The sequence below is a fragment of the Pholcus phalangioides genome, unplaced genomic scaffold (assembly GCF_987345545.1).
Source record: "Pholcus phalangioides strain wild (caught in Gottingen) unplaced genomic scaffold, Ppha-v1.0 ptg000007l_1, whole genome shotgun sequence".
Taxonomy (NCBI): Eukaryota; Metazoa; Arthropoda; class Arachnida; order Araneae; family Pholcidae; genus Pholcus; species Pholcus phalangioides.
In genome coordinates, this window is record NW_028301600.1 from 33,083,147 (window position 1) to 33,096,341 (window position 13,195).

The following is a 13,195-nucleotide window of genomic DNA, read 5'->3' on the forward strand; positions in this document are numbered from 1 at the left end:
AAAGAGGGAAAAATATTTAAAAATGGAAAATTAGCGACACACTGTACTCATCCAACTCAAATTTTCTTGCATAAGGGGAACGATGGCCATTCAGGGCAAAATGATAACTTAATTAGTATTCCACGATTTCATAATTCATGGTAACATCACAAAAATGAAGTAATGAAACAATTACAACTTATGAAATGTTAAATACATTGTCCACCGTAAAATGGCAATAAGGTGAAAGCAAAAAAAATGCTTGTTCAACAACAGATCAGACTATGTCATGGTCATGATGTAAATATGCTTGCAATTCAAAGTTTGCAATCCAACCTCTGTTCATAACATTTTGAGATATTCTCGCCTCCCCCCACAGCCAGAAGTTGTAAGGGTTAAGGTCAGGTTAACTGACGGCTGTCCAGGTGTCGTGCTGTCCTGTTATTGTCAAAATGGTTCTTCAGCAACTGCTTTGCTGGTGTTGTGATGTGCATCTTCATAAAAGTTGTGCTATCCACACACTGATGCTGTTGAACAGTCGAAATGATGTGGTTGCACAAAATAGATTATACTGCTGGCTAAGTACAGCATCATCTACTTTGCATTACTTGCACTTATTTTCTTTTCTTTTGCCAAAGAAATTTCCATTGCTTCAGGAGTATTCATGCAAATTTTCAAGTCATTCTGACCAGTAGCTCTTATTGTATAGTTTTGGAATCAAAACTTTAATTACAATCTCCCTCTGCATATAGCTGATTATTTTTCATAAAGCTGTTACTATTATACAGTAGAACCTTGATTAACTGGGCTTAATGGTGAAAGTAAAAAAAAAAAACACTATTGAATATTAAGACTGGGTGATATACAGTACGAGATGTGCTGCTTCTTGTGGGAATGAAAATGTCTGTGAGGCAATGTTATTACTAACTAGTACACTGGTCTTTGCTGCTGCTTTGTGAAGAAAAAACAAAAACAACCCTGTGCGATAATACACCACTACATCAAGATGTGTAATGCAATCCTTATTCGTGAATTTGCTAAAGATGAAGCATCAGAATTTAGCCAATAGTTAGAAGATCTGGCAAGGATGAGAAATTTTTTCTTATATTTATAACTTTAAGCAACCAAGATACTTAATAGGTTAAAACCAAGGTGGTTTAAACCGAACAACCTTGATAATTTTCCACACTCACACAACAAATCCTTGTATAAATAAATTGAAGCCTCAGTGAAAAAGTAAACAATGTATGTAAACTGAATTTTCATTCAAAAAATATTTACATGTTTGCATTACTTTTTTTAGAAGTTTTATGCAGGTACATCAGACTTTCATACCTGAAATATCAAGAGACAAAAATAACATTATCTCATAACGAAAAGAAAATAACTGAGATTCTCGAATTGAACATTAGTAACGAACACCTTTAAGTGAAACAGAACAAAAAGTATAGTTTTTCTCCGAAAATAAGACCTAACCAGAAAATAAGCCTTAGCTTGATTTCCCCAGATGTTCATAAATCCAACTTTCCCCCCCCCCTCCCCGAAAATTAACCTGTTAAAATCATCAGCCAGGTGAAGGCATTCTGTTGCTATACATGACAGGTTGTCTTGAATAAAGTGATATTAATATACAATAATGTTATTGACATTTGTATTTAATGATAATTCAAGTTATTCTGTAGTTTTAAGTTCCCAAAATTGGCTAATTTGGACAAGTGGAAAGCACCTGCAGAGTAATGAATTCTCAGAATGACTGCTACCTCCTCCTCTTAACCAGATCATTTTTTAATTATTACCGCTCTTTTAAAAATATTTCAGAATTTAATTTAATGAAGCAGGGATATTCAACAGTTAGGAATTCAAGAAAAAGAGAAGTATGTGACTTTAGGTCTTGAAAGTTTGGGTTCAATTTAAAAAAAAACAAAACTTTATGGTTCTGGTTACATAGCTAAAGGTTTTATTTTAGACGAATCAAGACAATTTTTAATACATTTTCTGCAGGGATTGAAAAAATTGGACAAAAAAAAAAATTCAGGCACCATCCTGATTTCTCAGGATTTTCATTATCCAAATTCATTTATTTTACCACAAACAGTTTTCTGGCTACAGTTCTGCATACATCTCAAGGTTCAGATACAATTATGCAGAAGTGGATGTGTTTGTGTCTGAAAAATTATTCTCTTGTATGGTCAATTTTATTAATCAAATACACAGTAACATGCACCAAAAATGTATATTCAGACATAATATAAGATGTACACATAAAGGATGTACATACATGTTTAAATTAGATATGTTGAGGTTGTGGAAATAGGAAATTCAATTTTCACCATTTTGCCCAAAAAACCCGGGTTTTTTACAACCCTGGTGTAACAAAGAATCTCTTTGAAAAACCGTTAAGGCTGCTACTCCACTGTGCCCCTGACAAACGTTTTTGGCACATAGTTTGATAGCCCGTTTTAAGGCATCCCATGAGCCAGATGCAGCCCTCGAAGTGATCTGATGTGGCCAACCACTTCAAACTTAATTTTAAAAAATAAACTTAGCAGAACGTAGCCAGATCCCTAAAGTGCCCTGTAACACACTTACAGATAACTTAAGTGGCTCGCAGAGTATTTTTACTTCAATTAAGTGGCATATACCTAGATCACTCAAGGGGCCCACTGCACAATTACAAATCACACAAGTAACCTATGGTGCTGTTTTAGATCATTTAATTAAGTAGTCAAATCAGTGAAGTAGCCCGCACTTTTCAAAATGTTTGGCACTCTTGTTTTAAGGCGCAATATGTTCGTTTTTATGCTATTGGTGACTCCCATCATCTTTGAAAAAAATATTCATGAACATATGTAGGTCATTCATTAATGATCATTATATCATTCGTGTGTAACAAATCCAGGAGGTGTTACATCAGGGGTAATCGACCTTCAGTTGATTGAGGGCCATTTCATTGATTTGGAAATGTGTCACGGGCCACTTGATTCAGTGATGTGGAACAGTGCTGCGGGTCACTCAAGTGATCTATGAATGTCTCACAGATTACTGAAGTGGAACAGCACCACGGGTAACTTGAGCGATCTGGAACCATGCCGCAGTGATATGTAAATATGCTGCAGTGACCTGAAACTGTCTCAGGCCACTTGAATGATTTGAAAATGTGCCGCGGGTCTCTTAAGCAATCTGGAAATGTGTTGCTTGGTTAATTTTTTCAAAATTAGGATTGAAGTCACGGACCACATTCAGCTTGTAGGCAGTGGGTTGAGCATGCATGCATTACATTCTTACAGCGCTTAGACAGGGTTTTTCTGAAAAACACTAGGAGAAATAATGGATCATGATCATTAATTTGATTTTTGAAGTAACTATAAGAGAAATTTTTTTTTTTAATTTTGCTATTATACATTGTTTTTGATACTACATTCTGTGGAGATAAGATTTCTAAATTTGTTAAAACTTGAATTTCTTGAAATATTAATAGGGTTATACACTATAATTAAAATATTTAAGGTGTGAGAATCTGAACGACAGAACATTCTTAAATGCTACAATAATTTGGAAATTTAATTTTTTCTTCAAATTTCTTATTTTTTGTCACTGGTGTTCCTATTTTTCCTTTTTTTTTAATTTTTTCTGTCTAGGCCTGTTAAAGGTGGAGAAAGAGGCAGTGCCAAAACTTGTTTTCCTGATATCTTTTCACCACTACTGGTGATTTAAAAATCCTATAGTTCATAGTTTCCTGAACTTTTTATTTCATCTTCCCCTTTCTTGATAAATGTTTTCTCTCTTGCCCCCACCACCAAGTTAACCCATATGTTACCCCTATGTTAAATCTGTAGCGTCTATCGCCCCCTCCCCACAGACCATTGAATTTCCCACGGGGGGGGGGGGGGTGATATTGCTACTTTGGGAACACTGCTATAGAGCATTACCATTGGTTGCAGTCAGGAAAGCAAGAAATAAGTTGCACATCTTATATGGTTGTCGAGGATGACAACCATATGACCTAGTCTGGCCTGGAAGCCCACTGAAGATCTCAGCTGGGGGGGGGGGGCTGTTTCAGAAAATGAGGGCTATGAGATTAATTCTTCTGATTTTATTGCCTTTTTGACTGTGGATACATAAAGATGAAGTTTTAACTTTAAAAAAATGTGTCTCATTATATATCTGCAAAATTCTCTTATCTAGGTTCATGTGTACAAAGGATACAACTATATAAAAAATTATATGACATGAATGTCGCTCTCCACTTGTTAATACAAGATATACAGAAGACTGGATGTTGTGAAGATATTTATTATTTTAGATGTTAATTTACGAGCCACCAGATAGCCATCTGGTGGCTCGTCATCCATGAGCTATTAGCTGATCGGTTTCACCGTCCATTGCACGGTTCCGTTCGGCATATATACGCTCTAGTGAAGGAAAATCTCTATCTCCTCTGTAGCTTAGTGGTCAGAGCACTCGTCCGGCAATCGAGGGACCCGGGTTCGACTCCCGGTAGAGGCAGAGATGAGTTTTTTCCTTCCTTAAAAAAAAAAAAAAAAAAAAAATTAACATCTAAAATAATAAATATCTTCACAACATCCAGTCTTCTGTATATCTTGTATAAAAAATTATGTAATATTTTTTTTTATAAATCACCAGTATGTGGACACACTGATAAATACATATCCCCCTCTTGCCTTATGACTGCAAACAGAATGTGTCATCGGAATAATTATGAATGTATGCCAGTACTTATGAATAAATTTAAGCTCGTAAAATTTTATTGCTCATTTTTAACTGACATCATTATTGGACTTTGATGCTATCTTTGAAACTCTAAAGTTCTGAAAAATTTATTACTTTTTTCTGAAATGAGAGAGAGAAATCAAAGTATAATTTAAATGCAAATATTTGGTATTCAATTATGAAGACTAGTGATAATGGTTTTCATTTTCTTGTAAAAAGCTTTTCTCATATTTATAACATATTCTTTCTATCCAATGATTAAGTTTCATATTATTTTAAAATGCATTACCTATGCATTGTTACTCAAATTATTGTATTTATTAATTTACAAGTACAGTTGATCCTGGTTAAAACATTTTCCAGCTTAATGCGACTTATTTTCTTCATGGCAGTGTTTTAAAAAACGTTAAGCAGGATCTACTGCAATTACTTTGATTTATTTAAAACCATTACTTCGAATTATTAATGGTAGCCACCTTGAATCCAGTGTTTATTTTCTCATTCAGAACAGACTTTTAAGGAAAATAAGCTTAAAATTGAAGTTTCAAAGAAAAATATTTGAATTATTTTGGTTAATGTTATCTTTTTTTTTATTGGGGGAGAGGGAATCTGTGTGAGAAGCTTGTTAATGAATGTTCATTTCTATTCAAAAAGTTATTATCTAGATTAATTTTTTTTTGGCAGTATAAAAAAATATTAGTAATTGATGATTTGCTTGATATTATATGCAAAATGAAATTTATTTAAAAATCCAAGATTTAAATTAAATTCATAATGCACATTTTTATACCTCATGATTGTTACACTAAATGGCAGCTTGAAATTAAGTTAAATTCGATAGGCTTGAATTTTAGGTAATAAAGTTACTTTGATTCATTGTAATGTATAAAATTGTAGAACAATTAATTTGACTTGAACTTGTTTTGATAAAACAAATTCTTGTAAGGCATTGTAAATTTTTAAAATAAAATTTAAATTGTTTATTGCCCTGTCTATATAGCTTGCTTTTAATTGCATAAAACAACTGGTGCAACAAAATAAGTAGCGCTGCATGTCTTTTTACTGTATTTAGGTGTATTCAGAACCTGTGAAAGTAATTAAATTGAATTAAATTCTGTGGTTATTTTTATCTAATTACTGTATAATAGCTTTATGACCTAAATATTTTTCTGCACTTCTGATTGTGGTGCCTTAAAAACAAAAAATGAAATGATTACTTTTGTATAGAGAGATGTAAGTGATTTAAGTGGTGCAGGAAAAATTAGAAGGGGACTTAAACTATGTGTAAGCTTTCACAAAATTGTTGAACAAGAATAATACTGTTCTAAATATCATGTTTATCTGTGTACGAAAAGGCAGAATTTTCAAACATTTCATAGAATTATAATACCTAGGTTTTTTTTATTTCTCTCAGGTTCTTGATGTATTAAGATAAATATTGTACTGTGTGAATGAAGCTATTCCTATATGTTTCAATAACTTTTCCTTATTAATCAGTTATTTCATTTTAATGAAATTGACTGAATTTTTATTCTTTGAAAATTATAATGGAGTGGATTGTTGATTGAAAATAAAAAGCTCCTTGTATGTATAAAACATTGAATTATTCAATTGTTTCTATAAGTATTTAAAAGAGATGTGCGAAGAAGAGAAAAAGCTTTTTACAGAAAAAAGAACACAAGCATGCAATGTATGTACATATATATATTAATTTGTTTATGTACTTTGTCATTATATGGAAATGAACTTAAATTATTTGAATCACATTTTACTATTGTTACTTGCGGATCCTTTGTATTTTTTTTATATACATATAGTAGTACATGAATGAAATTATAACTCTTTTTTTTCTCAATAGTATAAATTATAGTTATTGATCTAAAATAAGAGAAATTTCAAGATTGATATATATGAACTGGAGTAACTTGAATGAAATTGGTTGTATACTTTTTATTTGAGAAAAATGATTATACAATATTTAAATTATATGTTTGCAAATTTGCTTTTATGTTCACTTGTTTATATATATTACACACAAATGAAATTGTAATTGATATATGAATTGGTGTAACTTTTGAAATTGTCAACCAGAAAACTATATTCTTCATAATATTCTAGCTTTTCTTATTTTTCTGATAAAAAGTATATTTTAAATTATGCGTCTTTTTTTATTGAGTTCTCTTTTGCTAGCAGAAACTATCATCTTTGGACTTCAAATTTTATACCTTATTATGAACATTGATTTAAGAAGTTTTTTTCAGTTTATTTCACAGACATCTTATAAATGGGGGAAAAAATCTTCACAAGAATAATCATCTGTTATTTTTTAATGAATTTAATAGAAAATTTAAAAAAAAATACTTTACAGTGGTTTGGGAGTATTACAGTATTTTATTCCTTTCTAGGTTATTTTAAAGTACAGACAAAACTCTGATTTAACTATAATCTTGGCACAATGAACGCTGATCACAGTTTGAATAAGCCTAAGAATAATGAAAGGCAGGTTTTTACTGCTGATTGACATTGCATTGATCAACGGAGGTGATTAAAGCAAAGTGAACTGTGTAAACAGCTCATTTTAATAAAATTGATCAATGGGGAAAAGCATTCAGGGGCCAAACGTTGAATGTTCTAAGAATCAGCCAAAGTACACTGTCTAAACATAGGTTGCTCACGTCAGTGCTTGATATTAAGTTTTTTCGCTGCAGGCATTGATTTCTTTTTCGCTATAAATTATCAGGTTTTTTTTCCCCTTTCAACTTGAGTAAACAGTGTATACACATTTCGTTCAGCTATGTCTGTCAATAAAACATCACTGCAAACACTTTCAGTGCAAAGAAAACATGTTTTTTATCGGACTACCTTTTCTAAGCTGTCTTGTGTGCCACTACATGGTGGTCACAATGGCCCCGAATTTGATTCTTGTAGGTGAGATGGTGGTGGTCAGATAAATTCAGTTTACAAACTTAAAAACTTGAACAGATTTACAAGACAGGTGGCAGCATTTCAAAAAAAATCAAGTCACTGTGGTCCCAGGTGAGAGCCCCACTGGTACCACACTGATGGTTTCCAACTTCAAGGTGTGAATGCAAGGCAATTTCACCTTTAAAAAGTCTCGCCACAGAGAGCAACAGGCCTACAATGGTACAAATATTCAATCATTACACTTCACTCGTAGATCGCAGCACTGAAAATTCATAACACTAGATATGCGCTCAGACTGTTAGGTACTTATACAAGCGCATACTTGCGGCACAACGCAATCGGTAGTAAATTGCCCATGGCGATAGACTGGAGTCGTGCTCTGAGTGAATTCGAAAAATCACGCACAACCCAAACATCCATATAAACACTTTCCGGCATGCCCCAGTTCGTTAGTAATTCCTCCAGCGGAATGTTTACAAGGTGCATGTCCGCTAGGGTTCCCTAGAGAAAAATATGGTACATCTCTAAAAAAAAAGGGATGCCTGAAGTAAGATAAGGTTGCCAATAATTGCCGGAAAACCAACTGGGAAAAACCAATCAAAATTCAAATGTGAGAGACTGTTTATAGTAAATTTTATTTACAAGTTAATAATTTGTAATTCTTGATTTCAGTTAAGAATAAAAATTCAAATTTGCTTAGTTGAAAATAAGGAAATTACGGGACATTTTCAAAAGAAAAAAAGTCGGGATAGCCTAAATTGCGAGAATGTACTGGGAAATACTAGTCACGTTCAGGACCGGACTGAAGGGGAGTGTAAAAGGGGCAGTCGTACCGGGCCGCAATTTTTCCAAAAGAAACCCTTTCCTTTCTCTGCAGATGTTTTGGAAATTTTCGATTAAAATTTAATTTTTTTCCTCATTAAGCAGAGTTGCCAACTGCTACGGTTTGTGCGTAGTTTCTACAGTTCAACTTACTAAATTACGGAGTTAAGGAAAGAACCCCTGATATTACGGAAACCGTTTTTATACATTCGATACATGTAAATAAATTCAGGAGGATCGTAAATCTCTCTGTTGGAAGAACTTTTTTCAGTTTCTGCTTATTTTTTTCTTGTCAGAAAAATCCACTGAAAGGTTTCGGCACACAGAAGATTAAAAAAAAATCCTGTTTCTTTTTACCCGTTAGAACCTTTTAACGGCCTTAGGAACATCGGTTTTATTAATTGCAAAAAAAATATTTTTCTTACATGAAAGCACTTGATTTTTTTTTTTTTCCTGAATGCATGAGATTCCAAACTATGTCATAAATTTAATCTTTTTAATCGCCTATTTTTAAGGAAGAATAAAATATTTATTTTTTTGTTTTGATCTCAATGTTGTTTCTATGGGCATGGGCAAGTTCAGAAAACAAAAGAAAATTATTTTATAAATTTTATGGTTTAAATTAAAGGATCAGGACAGGAAATATCAGGAAAAAAAATTAGAAAATGAATTCAAATCTTAATTCGGCCGGTAAAAGGTAGATCCCCATCATCGTCCCTTAACTGATCCCTGTGGTTTCGGTCGCAAACACTACGTTTTTCGATTCGGTCGCAAATAAAACGACACGGCTTCAGTCATTGTTCAAGATCTGGAGTCTCAAGTGCTGAGGGAACAGGGTGTAGGATAATATGTTGGTCTGACTTTTGGCTTTTTTTATCCTCCACCCATGGCCCCCCACATGGGGGGGGGCTGACAGGTCTCTAGCCCTGGGGCCCGGGAGTCGGGGGGGGGGCCCGTGGAAAGGTCTTTCCGATTTTTTTTCTTTCAGATATGTTCCATAGGAAAACAGGACTTTCATAGCAATCATATCAATTTGTAGTCGTATGGACGGATATCTTGAACTACGTACCTTCTATTCGCATTGAAATTTTTTTTAACTATACACATGTACAAGTAAACGAAAAAAAAGAAAAACGGAAACGAAGAAAAGAACATTGTACAAGGCCCCACCTCCACTCTCGGATGGCACAAGGTTTCTAGAATATATAGTCGTTCTCCTAGGAAGGAAAAAAGGCATTGTGATGGTCAAGGACACCAGCATTTTGTGTGTGCCCCCAGGGAGACCGCGCGACCCCTGCTGTTTCAGTTTGTAGGCGGCCATAAAGTCTGGATAGAATGAAAATTGGCGTGAACACACGTATCGTATTCCACAGCGAAATTGCCTTTGGGTGCCGATAAAGCACGTGAACCCCCCCCCCCCCCAACATCCTGGAACAGGGACCCCGTAGGCTGCGCTCTTCAGCGGACCCCCTCTATAGTGAACTAATAGTGTGAAAAAAAGACAAAAAATGACAAGAATGGTCCAGGCCCCACTCTCGTTATGATACTGAAAAAGCTTTGCTGCAAGCTTTTGTACAAAATACAGTGGATCCCGCATATAACGTTTTCCTCCTTAGTGCGACTTATTTTGCGACTCTTTGGTGCCAACTCTGATTGATACTCATCGAGATTTCTCGTTTAAAGCGTTTTCCCGCAAAAAAGTATTGCACGAAATCGCTATAATGACGTGTGTACTGGATCACGTGATTTCGCTCATGTCCCCTCAAATAATCCCCTCCCACTCCCAGTCCGAATAAATCAAGGGTTTTTTTCCTTGCTTCTGGAAAAAAAGGCTACATTTTTCGCATCGGCCTTTTTTAATCGCTGTACTGTCTTGAGGACACATCTCCCCAAGGTTTCTAGAATATCTAGAATTATCTCTCCTCAAAACTTCTATTCACAGACGACATTTTGTTGGATCGATTGAACAGAAAAATATTTACGGTTCGCGTCTGCAAAAATACAGTTGTTCGAAATCTTTAAGTAAAATAGTTGAACGAGTTTGTGTACATAAAGGATTATTTTTTTTCCCACGTGGATGAATCCTACGGTTCTAGCCCAAAAGATAAATAGGTAAGCAAAGCTAAAAATGTAAATTTTTGTTAAATTTTTATTTTGAGCATTAAGAGTAATTGATTTTCGCTGTAATTGATTAGTTTATTTATAAAATTCACTTATATGTAGGCTGACCATATTCCCTTGAGGGACATACGGGACTTGGGATTACAAATACGGGACATCGCCAATTATCGCCAAAAACAACGCCAAAACCAAACAAAGTTGCCAAATATTGTTGAAATTACGGTAAATCACAATGGCTGGAAATGATGCATCGCTGCAAATTGCAGTGGATTAAAATGTATTCCACGAAAAACAAACGTTCAAGGCAAATGTGGGAGATTAATATTCCCATATATAGTTGTAATTATCGTAATATAATTTATGAGTTGAAAAATAATGTCAATCTTTGACTTCAATAAAGAATAAAAATTCAAGTAGGATCGTGTAAAATACGGTAAAAACCAGGACACTTTTGCCAAAAAGTCGAGATGGTCAAAAAAACAGAAAAAACCTGGACTGTCCAGGGAAATACGGAACGTATGGTCACCCTACTTATATGTGTATTGACCCTGTAAAGAAGCTTACCGCATAGCGCTTTTGGGTCGTACACCGAGTGCAGCAATACAAATAACTTTAGCTTTCGGTGATCATTTAGTGCAAAATATTGATGTTATCAGACGCCTTCAGAAGAACGAGAACAAGTGGCGAAGTTAAAATTAAATTCAAAACGATTTTGAACAAAATATAAAAAATATTGTTGTAGCGATTTCAAAAATCTCCTAAAAATATCGTGTTATAGAGAGGTTTATCATAGTAGATGATGTCGTTGTACCGAGAGTTTAACATTAAGCTAGACAATTCCAAACAAGATTTGAAAAAAATATCATTGTAGATGTATTTATTATCGATTATCGTTGTAGCGATATTTTGCTGCATATACAAATGCCGTATCATATGCAGGATTTTTTCATGGGAGGGGGGGGGGCATTTAACATTTTTTTCTTCCCGAAAGAGGTTCTTTTTTTTTACTGAAAAAATACATCATAATCTTTTCTTAAGGGAGGTGCACAACATTTTTCGGTGGGGGGGGGGGGGCCCGCGAAAAATCCTGGCTTGGGGGCCCGCCACTAGCATGTGGGGGCCATGCCTCCACCCACACAGTGAGAAGTTGCTGTTCCAGCCACTGTACAAGATCACAGAGGAGGAGGGATGCAAGTCCCTTTGATTTACTGATGTCTTACTGATGCTCTGTAGGCCCATTTCCTGGCTTCTTTCCTACATCATAACTTATCACTCCCTTCACATTGAAAGGGAGCTCAGCAAATCCTTCAAGAGCACTGGGGGAAGGGGGGAATGTTGTCCTAGGACACCAAGCTATGGGATGTCAATATCAATAGTCTTGAGGAGGCAAAGGCAGTAAAAAGTACTTCTAGAACTTTTCCTGACAACAAAAATGTTTTTTGTCACCAATAAAAGTGTGTTGATAGGAAAACTAACATATGGAAACGTTATCAGAAAACTTTTCAGTGAATTCGAATTGCAGACTTATAAAAGTGCTTGCTATAAAGAGCTTCATCAGTGCTGATGAACTTGGATTTTTCCATTCAGTTCAAAATTTGTACATATCTCTCACTCATTTTATTTATTTAATATGGATTCAATAACATAAAACTTCAAATCAACTGGATCTGATCAACTATTTTTTAGGTAAGTTGCAAAAGAAAGTGAATCTTTTTCTACGTATCCTATTTAGTTTTCCAAGATTTCATGAATTGGATTTAGCAGATGAATGAACTTAATCACTAAGAAAACTGTTAACTAAGAAAAATTAAAACCAGATTGTATTACTAAGCTTATTGCTAATCAAGTAAAAATTAATCGAATATTATATTTATCAATATAACTTTTTCCTCCTTACAGTGGGGAAAGTTGCATACTGAAAAAGCAACATAAAAAATGTTGCTTTTCAGTATGACACTCCATTGAATGCATACTAAAGAATGCATACTATGTCCTTCTAGGAAGCTTCTAGGGAAAATACGGGACATCGCCAATTATTGCCGAAAATGACGCCAAAACCAAAAAAAGTCGCCAAATATTGTTGAAATAACGGAGAAATCACAATGGCGGGAAATGCAGCATTACTGCTAATTGCAGTGGGTTAAAATGAATTCCACAAAAAAAAATTCTCACTAAGACAAATGTGGGAGATTCATATACTCATTTATAGTTGCAGTTATCATAATATAATTTATAAGTTGAAAATAATTTCAATCTTCGACTTCAATGAAGAATAAAAATTCAAGTAGGCTTCGTGCAAAATACGGGAAAAACCGGGACACTTTTGCTAAAAAGTCGGGACAGCCAAAAAAACAGAAAATACCGGGACTGTCCCGGGAAGTACGGGACGTATGGTCACCATACTTAAGAGTACATATAACTGATGTTTTTTCACAATTGAATAATTTTTCAATTGCGAAACATTATTCCCAATTGAAACAATGCAATTGTAATTATTCACAATCATAAGGGTCTGTCCTCGGACCACAGGTTTAGAGAAACGCTGCCTATATAATAGACTCTTTACCTCCGCTAAGGTTGGCTTAAAAAATTTTAAACAAACAAGACAGTCCCATTC